This window comes from Lissotriton helveticus, chromosome 6 (assembly GCF_964261635.1).
Source record: "Lissotriton helveticus chromosome 6, aLisHel1.1, whole genome shotgun sequence".
In the NCBI taxonomy this organism is placed as follows: Eukaryota; Metazoa; Chordata; class Amphibia; order Caudata; family Salamandridae; genus Lissotriton; species Lissotriton helveticus.
In genome coordinates, this window is record NC_136067.1 from 1,876,673,747 (window position 1) to 1,876,699,669 (window position 25,923).

General features: G+C 48.3%; 1 protein-coding gene across 1 annotated transcript in view; it reads right to left on the bottom strand.

Annotated features, from left to right (window-relative positions):
• Positions 1–25,923, bottom strand: part of RAB3GAP2 (RAB3 GTPase activating non-catalytic protein subunit 2) — a 586,520-nt gene that overhangs the window by 249,865 nt on the left and 310,732 nt on the right. The gene's annotated exons all lie outside the window — the stretch shown is intronic.

The following is a 25,923-nucleotide window of genomic DNA, read 5'->3' on the forward strand; positions in this document are numbered from 1 at the left end:
GCAGTATCTTTCGATAGGCCTGCTTTATTGGTAATGGCCATTTCCAAGCCCCCCAGCCGTTTCTCCAGCCTCTTCAGCCTCTCTTAATATGGGAGATGTAAATGACTTGAGTAGATGTTCAATGCTGTCGAGAGAGACAGCAGACGATTGTTCCTTGGACGTGGAATTTCTGGTAGATATTAAACCAGGTCTAGATGCAGTCAATATAGGGGTATTTGTAGAAGGTATTGTTTCTTGCGGGACCTCTTGACCTGAATCGGTAATTAAAGTAGCCTTTGTGGTAAGTGCAGGTGTAACACTAGCCTTTCTGCCCTTGCCAAAGTCAGTGTGGCTAGTCTTACCTTTTTGTGGAACACCACCCCTCCTCCGTCTCCTATTTGGTGGCGGTCCAAAGACTTTGGAGACCTCCCGCTTCTCAGCTTTCTTTTTGGAATTCCCCGCTACTACTCGAGGAGTATCGGATATAACTTCTATACCCGTATTAATATCATTAAAGATTAATGTATTGTTTGTACCCACACTGTTAAGGGCAGCCGATGAGGGGGGCGTATCTCGCAGAAGCATTGGAATACCCTGCGTAGATAACGGGTCCTCGTTTTCTGAGGTCAGACCTACACCCGATGGATTAAACTGGGGTGGTGTTACCAAAGGGGATCTGGTTTTAATAAATTCAATAGAGCGACGACGCTCTGCCCTACGCTCAGCCAGTACGCATTCCTTTTCCATATCGGGGGCAGGTTTTAGAAAATAATTATCCAGGGTACCTTTACTATTTCCCCCTACGTCAACCAGCACAATTCTTTCAGGGGTAACAGCCATAGAAGATGAACAGACAAATATTAGAGTAATGTAGCAAAATTAAATGATGTTTGTTAGTTACTTTACTCTACCAAAAAACAGCCTAGAATGGTAACAGTGCAATCCCCAGGTAAATATCCCCCAGCACCGTTACTCAACAGGTGGATTAACGCTGAGAGGCAACAAGGGAGGGAGCCCTATAGATGTCAACGGGGTACAATAGTCTTTGTAGAGTATGTCAATAACAGGACAGTTCCTATGAGTAGTTGATATATAAGCACATAGGAAGGATGCGCAATATACTATGCACCACAACCTTACTTTTAGAAATGGAGGCGACAGGCGGTGGCGTAAGTGGACGCAAGAGAATGGGCCCAGCACAGCCTCCTTCAGCCACCGAACGGCCACAAAACGGCCCGCCCTTTGCCCGGGCTTCGCCCGGCGTCCCGCGACGCGTTGTGTCGTTAGATTTATGGCACCTCCGGGTGCGGAAGGTGATATTGGGCCGCACTGCCTCCTGGGGATGGTAGTCCTTCCCTCGGCGGCCGCTCCGATGGAATAGCGGCGGCGGGAGGACTACCGGTGACTGGAGCAGCGAGGTGGTTGCAGACAGGCAGGAAACAGCCGCGAAATGGGGTTTCTCCGTGGGATGGCACTAGCAAACAATGGACACACTCGCTCCCCGGTGTGTTGTTAGATTTATGGCGCCTCCGGGCGCGCAAGGTGATGTTGGGCCGCACTGCCTCCTGGGGATGGTAGTCCTCCACTTGGCGGCCGCTCCGATGGAATAGCGGCGGCGGGAGGACTACCGGTGACTGGAGCAGCGAGGTGGTTGCAGACAGGCAGGAAACAGCCGCGAAATGGGGTTTCTCCGTGGGCAGGCACTAGCAAACAATGGACACACTCGCTCCCCGGTGTGTCGTTAGATTTATGGCGCCTCCGGGCGCGCAAGGTGATGTTGGGCCGCACTGCCTCCTGGGGATGGTAGTCCTCCACTTGGCGGCCGCTCCGATGGAATAGCGGCGGCGGGAGGACTACCGGTGACTGGAGCAGCGAGGTGGTTGCAGACAGGCAGGAAACAGCCACGAAATGGGGTTTCTCCGTGGGCAGGCACTAGCAAACAATGGACACACTTGCTCCCCGGTGTGTCGTTAGATTTATGGCGCCTCCGGGCGCGCAAGGTGATGTTGGGCCGCACTGCCTCCTGGGGATGGTAGTTCTCCACTCGGCGGCCGCTCCGATGGAATAGCGGCGGCGGGAGGACTACCGGTGACTGGAGCAGCAAGGTGGTTGCAGACAGGCAGGAAACAGCCGCGAAATGGGGTTTCTCCGTGGGCAGGCACTAGCAAACAATGGGCAGATCTCTTAAATACTAATGTCTTGCTGTGGAGATCTCTCGCATCCAAGTTCCTGGAAAGGAACTTTGCAAAACCATATTTTATAGGACACAGGAACCTGAAATGGGCATTGTTTACATCCTGTGTTTGTTGTTTCCCACAGAGGAATAAAGAGCATTACCATGTTGAAACGCCTTATACTGCAAAACAGCAGTGTAGATAGCCTGAATGCATGATGCTTTGAAGTGAATTTTATGGTGTGATGGAGTAGTCTCTGTGTTTGTGGGGCTCTGTGTGTGTGTGTGGGGGGCTCTCTGTGTGTGTGGGGGCTCTGTGTGTGTGGGGCTCTCTGTGTGTGTGTGGGGCTCTCTGTGTATGTTTGTGAGGCTCTGTGTGTGTGTGTCTGTGTGTGTGTGTGTGGGGGGGGGGTATCTCTGTGCGTGTGTGTGGGGGTCTCTCTGTGCGTGTGTGTGGGGGGCTCTGTGCGTGTGTGTGGGGGGCTCTCTGTGTGTGTGGGGGGCTCTGTGTGTGTGGGGGGCTCTGTGTGTGTGTGGGGGCTCTGTGTGTGTGTGGGGGGCTCTGTGTGTGTGGGGGGCTCTGTGTGTGTGTGGGGGCTCTGTGTGTGTGTGGGGGGGCGCTGTGTGTGTGGGGGGCTGTGTATGTGTGGCTCTGTGTGGGGGGGTTCGCTGTGTGTGAGTCTGTGTGTGTGGGTGCAAATGCAATAGGTCTGGCATTTGCGAGAGATTAAGCTATTGGCATTGTAAATGACAATGCCATTTATTTATCTGTTTTCAAAACCAACACATAAATAAAATGTTGTCATTTACAATGCCAATAGCTCTAACTTTGGCAAAAGCGAAACCGTTGCATTGTAAATGCTTGTTGACTCTTTGTATCACTAAGCGCTCCAGGATTTTATTTATGGACGTGGCCTTTTCATGGCAGGCTTCCTATTCTGTCCTGATGCATGGTGGTTTTTAACCTGTGGTCCAAGGACCCCCTCATTGAGGGGGTCCACGAGGCATACTTGGGGAGTCTGCAACTGCTAACCATATTAAATAATATTACAATTAATACATTGAAATTAATAAATTATACTCAAGTAAAGAATCAACATTGACAATGGGCAAACTTTTCTATATTCGATTGTTAGCTAAAAAAACATTTCAATATGTGAGCATCTGTATGGTGTATATATGGACGTCATTTATGGGTTGCAGCCGATAACGTGGGCTTGCCCCCTAATATCCCTTGGCACTGCCTTCAAGATCCCTGGCCTCAGAGGTGGCACAATCAGTGCCAGGAACACTGGGGCGGCTTGGCATTATGGACGTCAGTTGGGCCTGCACTCTCTTTGTATTCTGTCAATTATATAATTACACGAATAGTGGACTTAATATATATTTAAAATCCACTATTAGTGTAATGATATAATTGACAGAATACAAAGAGAGTGCCGCCCCAACTGACATCCACAAGAATGAGCTGCCCCGGCACTGAATTTGCCACCTCTGAGGTTACATGTATGTGAAAGCAGCGCCTCACGGATCAAGGAGGCACAAATTAGTTGCACTCAGCACACTACTTTCATAAAGATTTGTAACAGGCAACACGTTTAAAAAAAAAAAAAAAAAAAAGAGAGAGAGTGTGTGTATAAATGATATATATATATATATATATATATATATATATATATATATATATATATATATATATATAATTTTTTCCACTGTTAGTGTTGTAAAAATGGAGTTCAATTAGCCAAAATATGACCCTCTCTGGCAGCTGAGGTATGTAAATAATGTTTTTAAATGTATGTTGTGTGCGTGCTTGTGGGTATCAGTGTGCTTATGTCAGAGTGTGTACAAAAGGGGGTGGTGACCACCCCCTTTTGTACCGCTATGTGAGAGTGTGTGGCAGTGTGAATGTGTGTGTATATGTAAGCATGTGTGTGAGTGAAAGTCAAAGTCAAAGGGCGTGTGATTCACTTCCACTACCCCTAGCATTTTTGTGAATTGACGTGCATCGGTGTATATATTTTGTATATTGTTGAGTTTCAAATCATAAAAATTGCCTAGGGAGGCGTCTCCAACTTCCAATAAGGACTCAGTCAGGGTTCCCCGGAATCAATTAATAATTCAGTGGTGGTTCACAGGAGTCAAAAATGTAAGACCCGTTGCAGGAGCTCATTTCAGGAAGAACTATTTGTAGAAAGACACCGACTGAATCAAAGCCTTCTGGGACATGCAGATCACTTATTTTCTTGTAACTTAATGGAGGTGCCTGGCTCCACATATCACCCCAAAGGTACTGGGATTTTCGTAGCAGGCGAGTCCACATTTTAATCTTTTTGTTTTTATCTTTCAGACATTTATTCTAGTCTGATATCTTTTTTACGTCGAGCCTAGGCAGTGCTTAGCGGCCTAAGGTTATTGATTTGTGGGGTTCCAACTCCACCCATTGCTTGAGTTTGTTTTTCATTTGTCTATGTCAGTGTCCTTCAAAAATAATTGCTTGCCAGTGGCCAGTCCTGCCTCTTTATCCCTCCTTTTTCTCTTCTGTTCCTCCCATGCAGCAGGGACTAGGTACAGTCCTTTATTTGTTCTTTGGGGGACTACTTTTTTCTTGGTTTCCTGCTCTGTTTCTGTTTGCGTGTGTGTGTGTAGTTTCGCCACCATAGCGGATTACATTTAAATATAGTTGTCCTACTTCCCACCTCCTTTTAATTCCCCAGTTATATTGGGGGTACGTGTTGCACCATTCGTTGGTTATATTTTTTAGGCCTTTAGCAATTTCTGATGTCGACCGTCATTTGGACTTTTTTATAGTAGGATGTTAGTTTGGGTTTGGGCTTTGTTGTAAGGAGGATTGGGCTTGTTAAAACTGTTCACTGTACAGAGCCTCCAGAGAAAAGCACATTCACAGAGCTGAAGGAGAAAGCACGCCATTGCCTGAGACCAGCGTTGCTTGAACTCAAGAAGAGCTGAAATGGCTTTTTCCACAGAGGACAAGCTCATAATCAACGATACAAGGAGTCACCATCTTGGAATTTAAAGATATTAACGGAATAACTAGGTACTTACTGAAAATATACAAATACAATACTTTCCAATTGGTTAACAAGTTGTGACTTTTAATGAGTGTGAACCACAGGATACATTGATAATATAGTGTATTAATAATAAACATAGTCCATGGAGACAAATGTTTTTGTTCAATGAAATACAATTTAAATTTGCTTCCTTTAATTCCAATTTATTTTCTAGATTTTTCCCCTACGACAAGATAAATCATTTTCAAAGACAGATACCCTGTCTACATTACAAAGAAAAATCGGAAGGTCAAGTTTTTTGCAGCGCAGGCTCAGATTGGCTGACAACTCGTTGCCGCCAATTGGTTGTTGCTAAAAATGCACGCAGCTTTGGGCACAATACTCATCACTTCGCTCATTCGGCCCGAGCGTAGCCACAGGCCTCTCTGAATTGATGATAAACAACTTCACTTTCTACTGTCTGCTGCCCGTTCTGTGAGCACTGTAAGCACCGAAGTTCGAAACTAACATAAGATCTAACAAATGATGCCTTTTATTGGTAAGAAGGTGAGGCTAATTTAGGGGTGAGAGAAATGCCGCAAATAAAATTTAAATGAGCGCAGTAAGGGAACAATTGAGCCTGTGAAAGAAATATAAAATTCCTAATTGGAAAGAATAAGGCATTACTGTAAGTAAACAATGTGAAATACATTGACGGGGAAGAGAATGCAAGACGGAAAGAACAGCAAGAGGAGAATAAAAAGGAAATTCAGAAGGGCTTAAAAGATCATTTTTTTTAAAAAGAGGTGGTCAAAGAGAAAAGTGAGGAAAAAGAAAAGCTCACGAGAAAGAAAATGCTTTGGAAGTTATTTTTAGGCTTGGGAGTAGAACTACGATACACTCCTGTAGTTTGCGTAGTTTACGCAACTACGCGCTACGCAAATTGCACGTAGCGCAGTGCAAAAACGTTTAGCGTAGCGGGCATTTATTGCTTGCTCGTGGTCCTCAACATCAAGTTGGTGAACGCGAGCGAGGAAAATAACATCCCGGCGAGACCTTTTCCTCGTTCGCGATCAGCAACATCAAGTTGCCGATAGCAAGCGTAGAAAATAAACCTCCCGGCGAGATTCTCAACGCAGGGAGGTCAGGTTTCTCATTGCGAGTGGTCGCGTATGCTAGCGACCGTTCGCGATGAGATACTACCAGTCCCGTTGAGAAAGCTGCCGCTGGAGTACAAATCTACTTGAGCGGCAGAAAACGACCGCTTGCACTGTGCACGATGCGGTTTACACTGAGTGCACAGTGCGGACAATCATACAGCACAGTGCAATCAGTGTGAACAGCATTTTGCACAGTGCACTACGCAGTTCGCGTAGCTTTCATAGTGCGAAGTGCACTTCGCGTAGCCACGCGTAGCGCTACTACGCCCAGGGTTAGTTATTTTTAAGTAATAAAACGATTGACAAATCTTCATAAACATACGCACTATTATGACAGGTGTGGCAAGAGCTAAAACTTATCTTATGAGCACCTACTAAATACACGTAACTGCTAAGTGCACCCCATTCATAAGTGACACCTTCTTCTAGGCTTTCGGTTTCAAGCTGCAGCATATTGCAAACTTGGACTTGTAGTTTGTCTTTCAGCATTTTAAGTACACGCTCAGAAATTGCGGCAAGCAAACCTTTGTGGTTCTGAAACTTCTGGACTCGTGTAATTATTCTGGACTCGAGAATAAAAACTTCATCGTAACATGAAGAATTTAGTATCAAAAGACCGAGAATGACGAGTACACTATGTACAAGCATTCTCAGCATATTCGAGTGACGATTTCACATATAATTCGTCATTTTCGTTCAGAACCCGCAACTTCCATTTTGTGTATGGAAGCCATTTTGTGAGTTGCCCTCTACATAGGCCTTAATCCAGCTGAATTAAATTCCACAAGGACACATACTCCTTAATCGACTTTCCTATGACCTGTGCAAGTTGGAACCATTGCCCCAGGCCGAACTCGTTAGGTCAGTTCCCCTCCCAGTGGCCGAACAAGATAGCATCAAGGCTCAACAAGCCATAAAACCATTTCAGCGCGCACACCTGCCGTATCTCGCTCACATCTGTCTCTACTCTTTTTGCTTCACTTACTTTATGGTGGGGAGGTGCCTGTTTTATTGGGGGTCCACCGATATCTGATGAAATGTTGGGCCTCGCCGGGTGATTTGTTGAGGGCAGCACGAAGTGAAATATGTACATGTCATCATGACTCTGCTTTTCTTTTGTCACAAAGAACTGTAAATGATATACTACAAATTCGAAGAATGTTTGCCTGAAGCTGAATATTCTGTATAAAGAGAGAAACCTGACTTTGTAAATTCGAGCAGTCTCCTGAGAATATACTTCCCCGTGTGTTGTACTTCTAGGACACTTGTTACCTTGGTTGCAGCCAATAAAATCGATCCTTGACTTCACCTAGAAGACTCTGAGTTTCTGTGGTCTGAATCAGGAAGAACCCGAGGTCTCTGGGTGTACCCTGACACCGCTGGGTTACCGGTTCTGTGCCGGTTCTTAAAAACCCAGTACTTCAGCTGGCGTCCATTGTTTGGGGCGATTCCAGTGGTACCAGTCAGCCAGAGGTTTGTGAGGAGCTTCGTGTGAAAATTCCGGAGGACGGCCAACCACCTCATCGACCCTTGCATGTCGACGTGGTCCGAAGGTCTTTGCTGCGAGGTTCCCCGCTTCCCGACGGCTACAAAGGACTGCTGCCCTGGCTATCGCCCTGATTTGGACCCTTGAAGTTTGGTAGAGCGAAACACTAAGACGAGTCTTCTGGTGAAGTCATCGATATCTCAGTTAAGTATAAGTGGAGCGTCTCCCAGTCCTTAGTTGGTCTTAGTCTTGGGTATCCTTTGGGATAATTGTTGGTACTTGCAAGCACCAAAACCGAAGGACTCGTGTATTCACGAGAAATATCGTAATCGATAATCCTTTGACGTTTGGAACTAGACTAGAGAGCGAAGATGCCTAGTCTTAGACTTGGAAATTTGTTTTGTCTTGGTTGTAATAATAGGGACTCCCGATTGGAGGACTCATGTCCGGTTCCTCCGGTTGGAACTCCAACCTACGAGTTATATGTCAAACACGGAGTAGGGCCCATCACATACAATGAAGTGTGGATCAAATACACAAGAAAAGATGGTCTCTTAAAATGGCCCCAATATGGTAGCTTCGATACCGAAATCTTAGATAACCTTGAAGTTAAACTGTTCAAAAAGAAAGCCCGGCCGGCAATGTTTGACTCTTTCCGCCTATGGCGTAAAGAAGCCAAACAGAAGGAACTCAAATTAGCTAAGAAAAATAAGAGAGAAGGGGGACTTTCAGTAATGCAAGCTGCTATGCAGTTTAAAGACATTGAAGTAGAACAGATGAGTGAGCAGTTGCACAGGCAACGTAAAATGGCAATGGATAAATGCTATCCAGTTTTGCCGTCTCTTCAGCAAGAGGCAGCAAAAGAGCGTGCAAAAGATCCATTAATGTCGCATTTATTAAGTTCACCACCCCCCTATGCGCAAAATGCCACGGCACCCCTGCAACCTTTAGTTGTGCAACCTACGCCTCCTGTTCCTCCGCAGCACCGACCAGCTGTTCTTCAGCTGACTCCTGTCCCTACGGTGCAGCCTCCTCCAGGCCCACCGACCACATCTGCTCCACCTGTGCTTTCCACAATTTTGCCTACTGTCCTTTCTACTTCTCCTAATGCTCCCTCTACGATTTTGCCTAGCACTCCTTCTATTTCTCCTGATGCTTCCTCTGCTATTGTCTCTGCCCCTGCCTTGTCTCACCCCGTTTTTCCACCCGTTCTTCCTTCAGCTTCACCTTCCATTTGGCAGAAAATGGCCAGCACTGTCACTAACCTTTTCTCACCTCTTTTCGGGTCGCCTACTACGACCCCTAAAATGGAACGAAGACAGTTGCGAAGTCGACTGCCTGACTATCAAGAGAGAGACTCGCTGAAACGATTGGCACGGAAATGGGTTATGGACACTGTAAAGTATGATGTAGAGTCTGTCATGGAAGTCTTCCATCAATGGGAAGCACCGACGCAGAGATATGTTTTTGAACAGATGTGTGTTTTCCTTTGCGAGGATTTGGAAGACAATGATCTGGAATGCAACCCACAAGAGTTGTGTCGTGTACGGTTTAAGTTTGGAGAGGGCATGATTGTAGGTCCCGATGTAGAGAAAGCGGTTGAAATATTGTTATCATATCGGAGTAAGGGGAGCAGTTCTGGGTCACAATCTGAGCCTAGTGCATCTAGTAGGAAAAAGGCGCGACAATACCCGATGAGAGAAGTTCCCCCACAATGGAGGGAGGGCGACACAACTGTTAACCCACCTATTCTGCCACACTTTCAGCGTGTATGGGTACATGTCCCATGGAAGCGAGCTGAAGTTTTAGCACTTAAACAGACATTACCTGATCCGCGTAAAAATCCTGCAGGGTATTACAAAGAGTTGTCACAGACTGCTGGATCATGTATAATGAATTTAGCCGATATTGATATGCTATTTGGGAATGTTGTTCCACAACCTTTATGGGGTAAAATTCGTCATACAGATCATGATCAGGAGTTAGGTGACTCATGGGCTAATATTGCCGCTGCAGATGCCCGACAAGTTGGTGGTGCTAAGCCTGAGCCTTTGATAGCAGAACTCCCTGGTAGAATAGTTGATTACATGAAAACGATAATGCCTGCAATACGCGTAAATTGGGATAAGTTGTCTGCATGCAAGCAGAAGAAAGAAGAGACAGTCTCAGATTTCTTCACCAGGTTTGAAGAAACATTTGTCGACCACAGCGGTCAAGATATGACCAGAGAAGGTGGTCAGAGATTGTTTGTCGATACATTCGTGCACAATCTGCTTCCAGAATTGTGTAAAAAGTTAAAGGATTCAGAAAGTTCTTGGGCAGTCTCATCTTCAGCGCAGATATTAGCTACTGCACAGTATTACGAGAATAGAGACAAAGACGAGAAAGATAGAGCAGAAAAGAAAACTAAGGAGTTAAAAACGAAGGTTTTGATACAACAAGCATATCCGCCACGTGGTGGTGGTGGTCAAAACAATAATGGTCAGAATCACTACCAGAATCATTTTCAGCAGCCTCAACAGTATCAGAGGAACTCGCAAAGAGTCAAGTACACTCAGCCACGTGTCCCTGTAGGCCCCAACCAGTGTTCATATTGCAAAGAAGAGGGTCATTTCAAGTATAGTTGTCCTATTTTGTTACAGAGTGCCAATGGTGCTTCTGGTGTAAGAGGTCGTGGTGTTCAGCAAGCGCCTAGAGGTAGAGGACGTGGAAACGTCCCCCAGAACGCACGTCCCCTTCCACCACAAAATTCTATGAATAGGTTCGATCAGCAGAACAACGCATCTGACAGGACAGCTCAATACTATGTTGATGATTACTATACAAAAGATGAGTATTTGGAGGGTAATGATTGCTAGGACAGCCATAGACAAAGAGAGGGAGTTGTTTCAGTTCCAGTAGATCAGAGTGGACCTTACATTGAGGTGATTACATCAGGTGTGTCAGAGCCTTTTCTGTTGGATACTGGTGCTACAAAGAGTTCTATTATGCACTCCAAACTCCCTGGTGCACCTTTGTCTGGCGAAATGAACTTTCTGTAGGTTTTTCTGGCGCCCCAGTTAGAAATCCGATTTCGGACCCTTTGTCTCTTTCTGTTGGTCCTCGCGAATTCGAAGCACCCCTCATTCTGACAACAGGTTGTGGTGAAAACTTGCTAGGATTTGATTTGTTAAAAAGATTGTATGCGACTTTGTACTGTTCTCCTTCAGGAGTACAGCTTACTTTAGGTAAGAAAGTGGTTTCTCCCATGTATCTGTCAAGGGACAAACTTCCAGCAGAACTGTTGTTTCTTCCAGATATTCTTTGGGCCGCTGGTCCAAATGATGTGGGTCTTTTAGAAATACCACCGTATGTTGTAACATTGAAAGCCAATGTTCAAATGCCACGAATTCCACAATATAGGATATCTAGTGAGGGTGAAAAAGCTTTGCTAGCGATCGTTTACGAATTGATTGAAAAGGATGTGATTGAAGAAACACGAGGCAACGTTTGCAATAGTCCTGGTCTGCCTGTTTTAAAACAAACTGACCCTTCTCAGCCACCTGTGTACAGATTCGTGATTGATCTTCGTGAGGTGAATAAAATAGTTGTGCCACAATTCCCAGTTGTACCCGGCATTACGACATTATTAACTATGATTCCAGCTTCTGCAACTTGGTTTTCGGTGATTGACCTGAAGAATGCCTTCTTCAGAATCCCGATTGCTGAGGAAAGCAGGGATATTTTTTCCTTCAGTTTAGGAGGTCGCAGCTTCCGCTTTAAACGCGCTCATCAGGGCTACTGTGAAAGTCCATCAATATACAGTCAAGCTCTAAAAACACAGCTTGATACGATTGTTTTACCTAAAGGTGCTACCCTTGTACAGTATGTGGATGATTTGCTCATTGCTGCAGACACTGAGGGAATTTATAAAAAGGCCACGCTGTCATTATTGCGTAATCTGTGATCTTCATCACAAGGTGTCATTTTCCAAACTGCAATATTGCCGACAAGAAGTGACCTACTTAGGTCACCTCTTATCGAAGGAGGGAAGGAAACTGACAACAGAAAGAATTCAGGCAATAGCGAAATTGAATGTGCCAAGAACACAGAGAGAAGTGCGTGCTTTCTTGGGCATTACATCGTACTGTAGACAATGGATTCCGAATTTTTCGTTATTAGCCTAACCCTTGGTGGCATTAACGTGTAAAAACACACCCAGTCCCATTCCTTGGTCTGAAGAGTGTCGGAAAAGTTTTCTCGAATTGCGCACAGCATTGTGTTCGGCTCCTGTGTTAGGTACCCCCGACTACAGTAAGCCTTTCACATTATATGTCCACGAGAAAGAGGGCTGTGCATTGTCTGTGTTGACTCAGTTGTTTGGAGGTAGGCAGCGTCCATGTGCCTATTTTTCGTCGACTTTGGATCTGGTAGCTAAGGCATTGCCAAGTTGTTTAAGAGCCACAGCAGCAGCGGCTGTTTCTATTCGACAGTCCGCTGGTCTAGTAATGAACAATACACTAGTCGTAATGGTCCCACATGCAGTAGACATGTTGTTAAATAGAACCAAGACACAGCACTTAACTAGTGCTCGATTGTCCAGTTACGAATTGACACTGTTAGCGAGTCATGTGCACATAAAAAGGTGCAGTACTTTAAACCTAGCTACGTTGTTGCCAATTGCAGAGGAATCAGATGTTTCAGAACAGCACGACTGTTTTCTCAGAACTGAGGAAGAGACAAAAGGGAGAGTAGATCTATCCGATACTCCTCTTGCTGAATGTGATGGTACACTGTGGGTGGATGGTTCATGCTTCAAGCTCCCGAATGGTGACACAACTGCAGCATATGCTGTTACGACTTTGCATACAATTGTTGAAGCTGCACGTGTGCCACATAATTCAGCTCAAGCAGCAGAATTAATTGCACTCACAAGAGCATGTGTGTTGTCTAAAGGAATGAAAGTGACTATCTACACTGATAGTCAGTATGCATTTGGAGTGGCTCACAGTTTTGGGCGATTGTGGAGAGAACGTGGGTTCCTGACTTCGCATGGAGCTAAGATTCAGCATGGTCAGTTGGTGAATGAGCTTCTTGAATCACTGACCTTGCCTCTGCAAATGGCGATTGTGAAATGTAGTGCTCACAAGAAGGCGACTGATGATGTTGGTCGTGGAAATGCATTTGCTGATGAGATCGCGAAAGAAACGGCAAAGAATGTAATGAGCCGAATGTATGTTGCAGGCCCTGCAAGATGGACTGGTGATGTTGGAATGTGTGAAGACACAATAGAGAGTGTGAAGTCCATTCAAGCTGAGGCCACAGAGAAAGAGTTGAGCACGTGGAGAGAAAGTACGGGTAGAATGGATGCAAATGGTTGTTGGATTGAATTGACAGAGCATCAGAGATGGTTGTTACCCGATGCATATGTGCTTGCAGTGGTTACAATGGCTCATGGAATGGCTCATATCAGCGTGAAAGGGATTTGCGAGTTGTTGGCCCCGGTATGGCACAATTCAGGGATTCCCAAGTGTGCAGAGAATGTTGTCAAGAATTGCATGGTATGTTTGAAACACAATCCTGGCAGGGGAACCCCAACTCCAGCTGGTCATTTTGCACCTCCTGCGTATCCGTTCGAGGTTTTGCAGCTAGATTTCATTCACATGGAGAGGTGCAAAAACTTAAAATACGTACTCGTTGTTGTTTGTGCCTTCTCAAGATGGGTAGAAGCCTATCCCCTAAAAGATAATACTGCCTTGTCCACAGCAAAAGCCCTTGTGAAAGAGTACTTCCCCAGGTTTGGAATGCCTAGAATGGTCTGGTCTGATAATGGAAGTGAATTTGTGGGTCGTGTGATGAAAAGAGTGTGTGAAGGGCTAGGTATTCGGCAGAAGTTCCACGCTGCAAATCACCCCCAATCAGCTGGATTAGTAGAATGTTACAATGGCACTTTAAAACTTAAAATGGCCAAAATCCAAGCGAGCACAGGTCTTAAATGGCCTGATGCTCTACCCTTAGCACTCCTGTCCACCAGAATGACTGTGCATTCACGAGTGAAACTCAGCCCTTACGAGATCGTTTTTGGCCGGCCAGCCAACATATGGGGAGTGCCTAGACCCACTAAGTTCAGCGAGCTTGAACACCCTATTTTGCTTAATTATCTGTATGAATTGACGGCTAAATTGCGTGTTTTGCATCAACAGGTTCACGACACCCTGCCTCCGGTCTCTGAGACTCCGGGTCACGCCATTGACCCTGGTTCCTGGGTTCTTGTCAGAAACTTTCAAAGGACAAAGAACGACCAGCCCAGGTGGACCGGACCGCACCTCGTCCTTCTTTCCACAAGATCAGCCGTTCGGGTGGAAGGGAAGGCCAACTGGGTCCACGGGATCCATTGTAAGAAAATCCCTTTTCCTCTGCCTCATGACCAGTGGGCCCAGAAGGGTGTCGCTGACCCAGAACCTAAAACAGTGCCACATGCCGTCCCTTTTAATGATTTACATGTAAAAAGAACTGACTCTGAACGAGGAAGTGAGAACATTTCGCACAAGGCTGTGCCACCATCCAAGCTATTGAACACTACAGAGTCCGAACTCTTGTTCCAGGATCAGACAGTACCCGGAAGACAACGGTATAATTTGAGACCAAGAAATACGAACTAATAAAAACAATTTCTTTTGCAATTTGAGACCGAGACCCATGGACTAATAAAGAAATCCTTTTTCTTCCAAACACCATTTCTTTTGAAAGTGCAGCTCTCCCATCCAAGAAACTTGCTCATTTTTGTTTTTCGAACCGCCATCCGTGTTCCGCTGCTAGGGCGGCGGTTGATTAAAGTCTTTGGGGTGCAGCTGACGACGTTAGGTCGGTAGTTCTGGTTGGTCCAAGGGAGTTGCCCTAGACTGACAGAAGCATCCCTTAGCAGAGGCAACCTCCCACCGCGGGCAGCACTTTAGAGAGGATGGAGTTTCCCGATGTGGAGAGACCTGCCAAACGAACGAACTTTAAGCGCAGATTATGTAACGTGATGACAAAGAAAAGTTTTATAATATTGTGTATTTTTATGCTATTCAGTGTAATGATATTTTTGATAAGTTATGTTTTATTCTCTTTTCGTGTAACATTTGCACCCACTGCATCACCCATACCTCCTCCTACTGTTTTCTCTCATTCTTTCCACCCTCTTCCTGACCATGAATCCAATAGGAGATTGGAGTTCATTAATAACTCCTTTGTTCAGCTCTTGCACCAACACCAACTTGTAATGAACACAACTAACTGTTGGGTGTGCGGTCTTATGCCTCACACAACTGATAAAGGTATCCCTTATCTGGTTCTGCCATTTAGTCACAATGGTTCTGTATGGGCATATAGGACAATGTTCATATATGCACACGAAATCTACCCCCTACGTTCTGTAACAGACAATCCTAGAAAAAGTGCTCTAGTCAAGGGTATAGTAGACATGATTAAGGAAGGTATTTCTTATGAGACTATCCCGAGAGATGAGACACTAGTATACATAGGATGGAACATGACTGGATATGGAGCTACTCTGAGTGAGAAACAGCAAGCTAAGAGATCTTCCCCGATTTGGATTGTACCCCATCAGGGTCATCTGTGTCTGCAAGGAAATGGCACGAATCCCAGGGCTCAGTTAGGGAAGAGTGTCTGTACTGAAACGTATGTTTTTGGATCTCAGACTTCCCCTGCATTTTTAGCAGCTAAGGGTACCTATTTCATCTGCCACGATAGAGTCTATACATGGTTGCCCCCTGACTTTTCGGGCTCATGTTTTGTTTCCTTCCTGTTGCCTCCCACCTACACAGCAGCGGCAGACTACCACAGGACAAGGATAGTTAGAGGTGTTTTGAGTGAAGAAGACACTGCAGGTCAAGAATTTGGGGACTTGGGGGGCGTGGCCAACAGCATGCAGGACTAGACGTGTCTCCCGGGAGCTCCCGGCCGACGTCTAAATATCCGACATAAATTCATATCACCACTAGCCAATAATCACCCACGGACTGTCGGAGGTCGCCTAGAGAGGGACGAGCGAGCCAAAGTGCGAATACGGAGCCTCCGGTGTGAGTTAAGCCGAACTTTCCACGGCACTCGTGGTGGAGGAGAAAAGGCCAAGCAAGATGGCGGCTCGGTGAAAGGTCCGGGACCAGGCGACACTTCGCACCGGGCTCGAGACTCTGCATGGGAGAACAAGCTCTGACGCCAGACGAGCCCGGAGTGCCATAAACACCCTTGTGCCTACCGGAGCACCCGGAACACCCGCCGGGCGAAGATTCGGAGTAGGGCGGAGGTGCTCGGGTGAAACAACGGCTGCATGGACGTGGAGTGTAGAGGGGCCGGAATCGGAGGTGCCCTGTTGGACGTCATCCTAACCTGGGCGTAAGAGGGGCACCGGGACGCAAGCTGAGTGGACCGGGAGCACCGGATGGCACCGGGATTCGGGACGCCCTTTCACAACATGGCGGCCGCTACACCCAACTGACGACCGGAGAAAAGCCCAGAGGTGCCTACGGCGAAGGAGAGGGATTCCCGGCCCGCACCGACTACAACAAGGGCCCGGACGAGGTACGCAGGGTGCGGCCAGAGCGGGGGAGGCACAGACGCCGAGAGCCCGGAGGCAGCCGACCTTTACCAACATGGCGGCCGCGACCTCAGCCGACCGCGGTGAGTGAGCTGCGCGAGTCCCGGCCAGAACTACACGGCCGAGGGTGCAGGAGCCGGCGGTGGGGTGGGACAGCCTCTCAACGAGGGGAGATTGTGGCAGATACCGCCCTCCCGACCCCCACCCCCCACGCTCGCACCGCCAACTCACAGGAGTAAGCTCGCAAACAACGCTTGCTACCGCCACACATCGGCTGTCACGCAAACACGAGGGAGGCACCCCTTGACCACACCGGGACTACACTATTGAGGCGGACCGCAGGCACTGAGAGGGGAAGCCTTTTGACGACGCAGGAGCCGCACAGTGCAAGGTTGGAGCTCGGGGGAGGAGATACCGGGACCGCAGCAACGGCGAGAACCTGGTGGTGGACTGAGATTGCACCCAGAGGCGGGCACCCGGGGACACCCTTAGGAATCTCGCTAGACGCACCACGACATAGAGTGGGACTGCCACTGCCACAGGTACATCTGAGTGGAGGCACCGCCAACCGCCCAGAGCAGTCACAAGGAGTGGTGGGGCAGGCAGCGCAGACGGTCGGTAGGAGGCACACAGCCGGAATATGTTCTACCAGACAGTCGGAGAAGAAACGGAGCGCCAAGCCAGTGCACCATCCTGGACGGCCATCTAGAGATACTAACGGTGGGGCTAAGCCGTAACAGAATTAGTGCAAGATATCGGACATAAGGCAGGCAGTGCCCGGCGCTACTAGATCCCTCTGGGGCATACTACGAGGAAGCAGCCAAGACAACTCTACCTACACCCTTCGTCGCAGGGCACACAACTGAATCAGTGAAGATGGGGAAGAGGGACCCCCCACCCAAGCATCCCAAACAAGGCACTCAGGAACTCTTCACGGCGCCAAGACCGCCCAAAGACAGCGCAGGCCCGGCAGCGGAGGGGGCCACTGACACAGACAGGCTACTTGCAGCAATCCAGGCGTCTAGATCGGACATACAGGAATCCCGATCTGCATTGGAGGTCAAAATTGGGGAAGTGGGCTCGGAGGTCACGCTCCTGCGCCAAGATTTCAAGAACCTCTCCGCCAGAGTGACTGAGACTGAAACTCGCATTGGAGAGGCCGAAGACTCGATAACGACAATCCGAAAAGAAATGGCGGAGCTTCAGGCGTCCCACAGACAGTTACTCTGGAAGGTGGATGACGCCGAAAACAGGGCAAGACGCAATAACCTCCGATTCGTAGGCTTTAGAGAGGGAATCGAGGGGACCAATATGGCATCATTCTTGCACAAATGGCTCACGGACACCTTCCCAGGAGCCCGTTTCTCCCCATGCTTTGTGATCGAAAGAGCACACAGGGCGCTCCTTGCGAAACCTCCGGAGGGCGCAAGACCCAGACCAGTAATCGCGCGCTTCCTAAATTTCGCTGACAGAGACTTAATATTACGGGAGGCGAGGAAGATGGGCGACATCCGAGTGGAGAACACCAACATAATGATTTTTCCGGACTATAGTCAAGAGGTCCAGAAGCAGCGGCGCTCCTTCGACTCGGTGAAAGTCAAATTGAGATCCTTGAACATTACGTACATGTTGCTCTTCCCGGCGAAACTCAAAGTCCTTTACAAGGAGAAGGCGCACTTCTTCAACCACCCGGAGGATGCATGGCAATGGCTGGAGGAGAGGCCGATCCTCAATGGTCGGGAAACGGCAGGGAGAGAGGAGCTGGTAAGGGCAGCACAAGAAAAGGCGCGGTGGGGCTCTCCAAAACAGCAGAGGAGGAGATCCAGGAGACTATACTCGAGATACACAGGAACTCCATACCGTTCACACACATCGGCAGGATCCAGGAGGGGTAGATCTGAATCGCCGGGGACATCGAGAACGGTACACAGGACACAGAAGGGATCCCGGGACCAGGCCTGTTCGGAGGGAGAGGGGGAACACCGCAGGGACTCGGAGGTGGATGACGAGGCGTCAGACAGTGACCAACACTCCTTACACCCACTAGAAACAGAGATCCGGCAGTTGGAACAGGACTTATCCGACAAGAACTGTAGCACAGTACCGACCACGCAAGACTCACACTCGTGAACCTGGAAGAAGTGGATGATTGGATTGTCGGCCGGGACACGGATGTGACACGCAAGTGGCCGTCACCCTTTTAGTTGTTATTTCCTTTTCTTTCGTTAATCCCTTTTTCTTTGTTTTCAGGCACAGTTTACTTGTTAGTTTCCCAGTTTTCCGCCGCTTTGACACACATTTAGGGAGTGGTGCATACCTTTGGCGGGGGTACAATCCCGGCCGGGGGGATACATCACAGGTTACTATAGGCGGCTCTTGAGGGACATAGTTCAATAGAGGGGGGAGTGGGGGGGGGGGGTGACAGACCGACTTCTACTGACGGCTTGGACCTGGATGGGGACGAGTCTGGAAGGGGAGAGAGGTGGGGCGGGGGCGGGAGAGGGTACAGGGGAGTTTCAACCAGTTGTGGGAGTTGGGGGGGGCGTTGGGCATGGGAATACACAGTGGGACACAGTCAGATGCATGAGAATCAAAGTTGCCACACACAGCTGCTATGGTCTCCTACGGATCGCCAGAAGAGCTACACAGTATGGCAGGTACACTAACAACCACAGAAAGACTACACAGGGGGATCTCCGTTTTGACTTGGAATGTTAATGGATTGGGGTCCAAAATAAAGAGAGGATTGGTAAACTCTTACATCAAGAGGGTCGCCCCGGACCTTATCCTCCTGCAGGAAACTCACCTTAAGCCGGGAAAATGTACATTCATAGCGAGGGGGAGGTACAAAGTCTTGACTCACGCGGGCTACACCTCAGGCGCCAGGGGAGTCGCAATACTAATTAACAAAACGCACCCCTTTAACGTAACACGCACATGGAGCGATCCACAAGGTACATATGTGGGAATACAGGGGTCGTGGAATAGACTAAGCATGACAGTTGTCTCGGTATATGCCCCGCCAAAACTCCAATCACGCACGCTCAGAGAGGTAGCAGCCATCCTACTGGAAACGGCGGACACGATGCAAATAGTGGGGGGGGACTTCAATGACGTCATGTCGGAAGATTTAGATCGTTCGGGAGCAACACGCAGAGGGAGGACGCAAACAGCGCTTGCAAAATTCATGGCAGACATGGGACTAACTGACACATGGCGATGGCGACACCCGACGCAGGAGACGTTCTCCTTTTATTCAGGGACTCACAAAACCTTCTCTAGGCTAGACTACATTTTTGTTGCAAGGCAATACCTGTCGGAGGGAGATGAGTTCATGTACAAAGCGAGGGGAATATCAGACCACTCACCCCTCTATGCAGATTTAGGGAAAACCACGGAGAGGCGAGCAACGGAATGGCGCTTAGCCGCCTGGGATATTCAAACCCCTGAGATAGCACGGGGTCTGAGAGCAGACATAAAAGTATACGTAGCTGAGAATAAGGGTTCAGTGGACTCTAACATCACATTCTGGGAGGCCATGAAACCAGTGTTGAGAGACAGACTTAGAGGGAGACTGAGAGATGAGCGGAATAAACAGCACAGGGAGGCAACAGCGTTAGAACTGGAAATCCTGACCCTAGAAAGACACTATCATGTAAACCATGGGGAAGATATACTGAGGCAGTTACATGACAAACAAAGGGAGTATAGGGAACTGGTCTCTAATGAGGCAAAGACACAAGCGCTAGCAACGTTACACCGCCTATATGATGTAGGCGACAAATCAGGCAAGCTTCTGGCGTGGCTTAGCAGGAAAGAACGAGCTGCAAGATGGGTGGAAAGAATCAGGAGGGATGGGGGAGGCCTGGAAACTACTGACAAGGGCATAGCAGAAGCCTTCGCATTGCACTATGAGAACTTCTATAGAGGCAGAGACCTCGGGACAGTGGACGAGGCCGTACAATATATGGAAAATGTGGATATCCCGGTATTAGATGTAGAACTCAGCGCCCCACTAGAGGCGGGAATCACACTGGATGAGATAACTACAGCCATAAATAAATTAAAAACGGGGAAAACACCAGGGCCCAACGGGTTCCCGGCAGAATTCTTTAAAAAAACGGCTGACCTACTGAAACCTCACCTATTGGCTCTATATGTTGAAGCCTACGAGATAGGGAGACTCCCACGAGACCTAGCATTGGCAACCATAGTGCCGATATACAAACAGGGCAAGCCGGAGGAGGATTGTGCCTCGTACCGCCCCATCTCACTTCTGAATTTGGAGGTGAAAGTGCTGGCTACAATTCTAGCGGCACGCCTACGGACAGTCGTTCCGGACCTTATACACGCAGACCAATCCGGGTTTTTGCCGGATAGAGCGACAAAGCTCAACCTCCGACGGACTCACAACTGGCTACAAGAAATACAAGATAGGAAGGAGCCGCACTGGTTCCTGTCCTTGGACGCTGAAAAAGCGTTCGACGCGGTACATTGGCCCTTTCTCATGGCAGTATTGCGGCGATTTGGTTTTGGTCCACACTTTCAGAAGTGGATAGGGCTGCTATACACTGCACCGAAGGCACGGGTACGGGTGAATGGATGCTTATCACGCGAATTCCAGGTGGAGAGGGGCACCAGACAAGGATGCCCGCTGTCCCCTCTACTCTTCACACTCACCATAGAAATATTGGCGGCCAAAATTCGACAAAACCCGGAGATCCATGGCTTCACGTGGAATGAGTCTGGGGGTGCTCAGGAAAAAGTTTCATTATATGCCGACGATGTATTGTTATATATCACGAACCCAGAGGTCTCCATAGGGACACTGTTCAGAGAGTTAGAGGGCTTTGGGGCAATGGCGGGCCACACCATCAACTGGCACAAATCAGTCCTGTATACGCCGGGGGGAACAGTGCAGGGAGTAGCGTTACCAGACCGTCTACTCACGACCTCAGAGGGGTTCCAGTACCTTGGGATCTATATCACCCTGGACAAGAAGCTCTCGTTCCAAAGAAATGTGGAACGAATAATGAAAGAGGCAGTAGAAGACATGACGAGATGGAGACAGTTGCCGCTCACCCTACTGGGAAGGACGGCGATGTATAAGATGATTACCTTACCCAAATTCCTATACGCACTTCAAAATGAGTACTATCCGCTCCCGACAAACACTATCACCAAAATTCACGCAGACCTGCGATCGTTCCTATGGCTAGGCAAACAACCACGCATCGCACTCCAGACACTCCAACGACACCAGTATAGCGGAGGGATCTCATTGCCGAACCTGGAGGCATACTATTGGGCGGAACATCTGACCCCCATAAACGACTGGTTACATGCACCAGCGGCCCACCCGACGTATGCATTAGAAAGGCATAAATTGTCCACACACAACGTACTTCACTTTCTGTATGGGGGGAAGGCAGGGAGAACGCTCTTGCCCGCGACTATGATTACGATTCGAGCTTGGACACGGGCCACGAGATCCACGGGGTGGGGGGAGAGGCCAACACGTCAGACGCCACTATGGCAATGCACATGGTTCACGGAACTCCAAAAACTGAAAGGCTTCCAAGGTGGGATGACATAGGGATTTCTACTATTGGGGATGTGATTAGGCACGGGGAGCTGAAGACATTTGCGATGCTACAGGCAGAGTTTGGATTACACCACACACAACAATACAAACACCTGCAGCTAGTACATGCATGGAATGCGCAGAAGATATCACTACAGGATATACCGGAATATTCACCCTTAGAAGGGAGACTCCTACAGGAACAGATGTTACACCAGGCAGTGTCTCTCACATACAAAACCCTCACTAACAATATGTTGGGAAACTTGGCGAAACTCAGAGGTGTATGGGAGGCGGAAGTGGGGCAATTAGAGGACTTGGACTGGGAGCTGATACTGATGCACCCCCGAGAAGTGGCCATTAAGTCACGGCTGAGGCTGATCCAATTAAATGTGCTACACAGGACATACTTCGACCGGAGGCATCTCCTCAAGATGGGTAGGATAACAGACGCCACATGTCTTCGGTGCAGATCCGAACAGGGGGATTTTTACCACACTATCTGGTCCTGTGAAAAGATTCAAGAATATTGGTCCCACATCTTCATGGAATTGGGGGAGGTACTGGGAATAGAGCTAACACTGGACCCGAAACTGGCGCTACTAGGAATGGTGACCGAAGTAGACCTGCCACGCCCGCTTATCATTTTCCTGGTGTTGGCACTGGTGGTGGCAAAAAGGGACATTGCGAAATATTGGGGGGTGGCGGAGAGGCCAGAAATAGAGGAGTGGAGGAGAGGGCTAGACCTCTATATGGCAGCAGAACGAGTGACATACAAAGCTAGAGGCTGTCCCAAAAAATTCCGAAGGGTATGGAGTAAATGGAGGCAATACCATGGCTTAGAAATGGGGCGATTAGGAGGTGACACATAGAGGGGTAGACGGCGGAGGCGGGAGGAGGAGAGCACATGATAACGATAAGTGCCCGAAAGAAGACGGAGACATTGAACGTTCAGAGAATCCAAACATATGAGATGTTATATTGTGCCATGGGTGGGGGAACAAGCGCCAGTATATTATGCACGAATGGAACTGATGGATTAGTGCCACATAGATTGATGGCCATGTGATCTGACTGTCACCACTTTGAGGGGGATGTGTTACCAATGTTGTAGAAAGGAGTGGGGGGGAGAGGGAGGGAGTTGTGGGAGTAAAACAACAAAAGCAGGATTGAGGGGTTCCATGCAGAGCTCGTAAACATTAAATTAATTGCACACTACTGGAAGAAAAATGTGTTGCCGCCCGGCCCCAGGGTTGTGGGCATAATGGCTGTGAAATAGAAACATAATGTAAGTTTGACGTGCTACTGTGGGCTTGGCACATCGGTATTTTTTCCATACCTGCACAAAAATAAAGTTTAAAAAAAAAAAAAAGAATTTGGGGACTTTGCAAAGGGTTTTCTGCCGTTATGGGGATCCATGCCTAACAGCAGCAACATAAGGCAATTGACAAGGGTAGTTGAGTCCACCGTGATTGAAACTGCTGGTGCCCTTAGTAACTTGACTGCTGAGCTCCAGTCGGATCGACTTATGACCCTTCAGAACCGGGTCGCTTTAGATGTCATACTTGCAGACCGAGGTGGGGTATGTAGATTGATCCAATCGAGTTGCTGCGTTTTCATCCCAGATAACGCTCCAACAGTGTACCAGGCCATCTCCAAACTACATAAGATTTCCGAATCTATTCATGTGGATAAAGGAGATTGGTCATTAATGGGATGGTTCTGGGAACTGATATCTGCCTGGGGATGGAAAATTCTAATGGTCATTGGAATGGTCTTAGCCATTCTTTTCCTGTTCTGTCTATGCGTGCAGTGTGCTCCTGCAATATGTGGCCTTTGCGTTGCGGTCTGGGAGTTAGAGGCCGGGATGACCAGGCTCTCGGGGGTGGCGACATCCTGGAGGCCGGCGAGGTCGTGAGGTCGACTGGCGGCAACCCGGATCCGGAGCCCGGCAGGGCCCTGCGGTGTCGGGACCGAAGCACCCGACGGCGCCGGGGCCGAAGCACCCGGCCCGCGTGGGGACCCAGTCGGGGCCGTTTGGCCCGGAGGCACCGCGGAACCCGACAGAGGAGCGAGCGACCTCATGGCCATGAGGAAAGACTCGATCTCCTCCGGCGTTGCGTGCTGCCCAGGGACCGGCGGGTATGGAGCAGGCCGCGACGCCTGCGGCTCCGGCAGAGCCGCGGGGGCAGTGTCGCCCGAACCCCCCGCCACGTTGCGCGAGCGTCGGGGGGAGTCAGAAGAGCGATGACGCCTTTTCGACTTCTTGTGCCTCTTACCTGAAGACTTCGAGCCCGAAGACTGATGACGACTCCCGGAACTGTAGTGACTCCGGCCCCGCGCCCGGTCCCTCGACCTCCTTCCGGACCGGGACCTCGAGCAGCACGGGGCTGACTGCCGGAGCTCGAGTCGCTTGCGGGACCGCTCCCGTCTAGCTTTGGACGTCAGGGCCCGGCAGTCGGAGCAGGACTTGTCGTCATGGTCGGGGCCCAGACAGTGAAGGCACCGGCGATGGGGGTCGGTAGCCGACATCAGTCGGCTGCAAACGACGCAGGGTTTGAACCCGGGCATCCCTACCGTCACCGTTGGAGTCGAGAGACTTCGAAAGACGATCAAAAGGATCGAAAAAGTTAGTCAAAAATTGACTAGGATACAACTTTTTCCGGCTCGGCGCTTGCTGGCGCGGAAAAAAGAAGAACTGACGTCAGCGCGCGAGGGCGGCGTCTAAGTACTCCGGCGACGTCATCCCGGCGCCAGACGTGGAGCTGCAGACGACGCCTACCGACGTGCAAGGGTACTGCTACGCAAAAGTTTCCGGATCCAGTCTGACGCATGGGGATATTCTAAGGTAAGGAATCTAATACTAACCTGTTTCTTCCAGATATATATGTTCCTTGTGGGAGCTGTGACGAGCTGTTGCTGTGCAGGGATAAACTTTGGACTTGATATATATATATATATATATATATATATATATATATATATATATATATATATATATATATATATATATACATAGATATATATATATGGGAAGAAAGTCGAACTTGGCAAACTCTTTCAAAAGACGACTGCGGACCCAAAGTAGAGGTGCATTTCGTTTATTTGTGCTGAAAACCCCCGCACATAGCCATGACGCGTTTCGGGCCTCCCTGGCCCTTGATCACATGATACATATATATATTCACTGAAAAAAACAAAGGTTTCAGGCACGTTATAGTTAGAAATTTGCATTTAAAAAACCTTAGAAATTCACTGAAAAAAACATAGGTTTCAGGGACGTTATAGTTAGTTGGACATTTCACTCGTTCAAAACCATAGAAATTCCCCCGTTATAGTTAGTTCAGCTAAATATAACTCGCGCCCCCGCAATGCACTGCTGGTGACGTCACATATTAATTACATCATTCATCACATGGTCAGTGACATCACTGATGACATCATCCACATCAAAATCTGATGCACCTCCTCACACAATATGAATGCCAAGTAGGGACACACAACAAAATATATATATATCTCTAATAAAGAGATGGGGGTTACCTATCTGCAGAACTGGTCAAACATGAAAAAAGAGCAATGAAGTCAAAGAGTAGAGTTTTGAATTGGCCATGATGCTCATTTATCACGCATCTACAAAACAAGTGGGAACAATAAAGGCTACCTTAAGTAGTGTACCTTCTGCTCCATCTCAGATTGCAGATGGTATTGATATTTGTCATTGTTATAGTGTACAAGGCTATTTGTTTTAAGTTCATGGCCAGGTGAAGCTTCCAATGCTTAGGCTTTGCACAGATAGCACCATCTGCCCCACATGTTGTACGGAAAAGGCTGGACTATGCCAATGTCGTTAAGCTTGGTTTTACACGTTATGCTTTGTGGAATGCAGCTAAACACCTAGTTTGACTACCTGAAAAGCACTTACCACCCCAGTATTCTACATTTG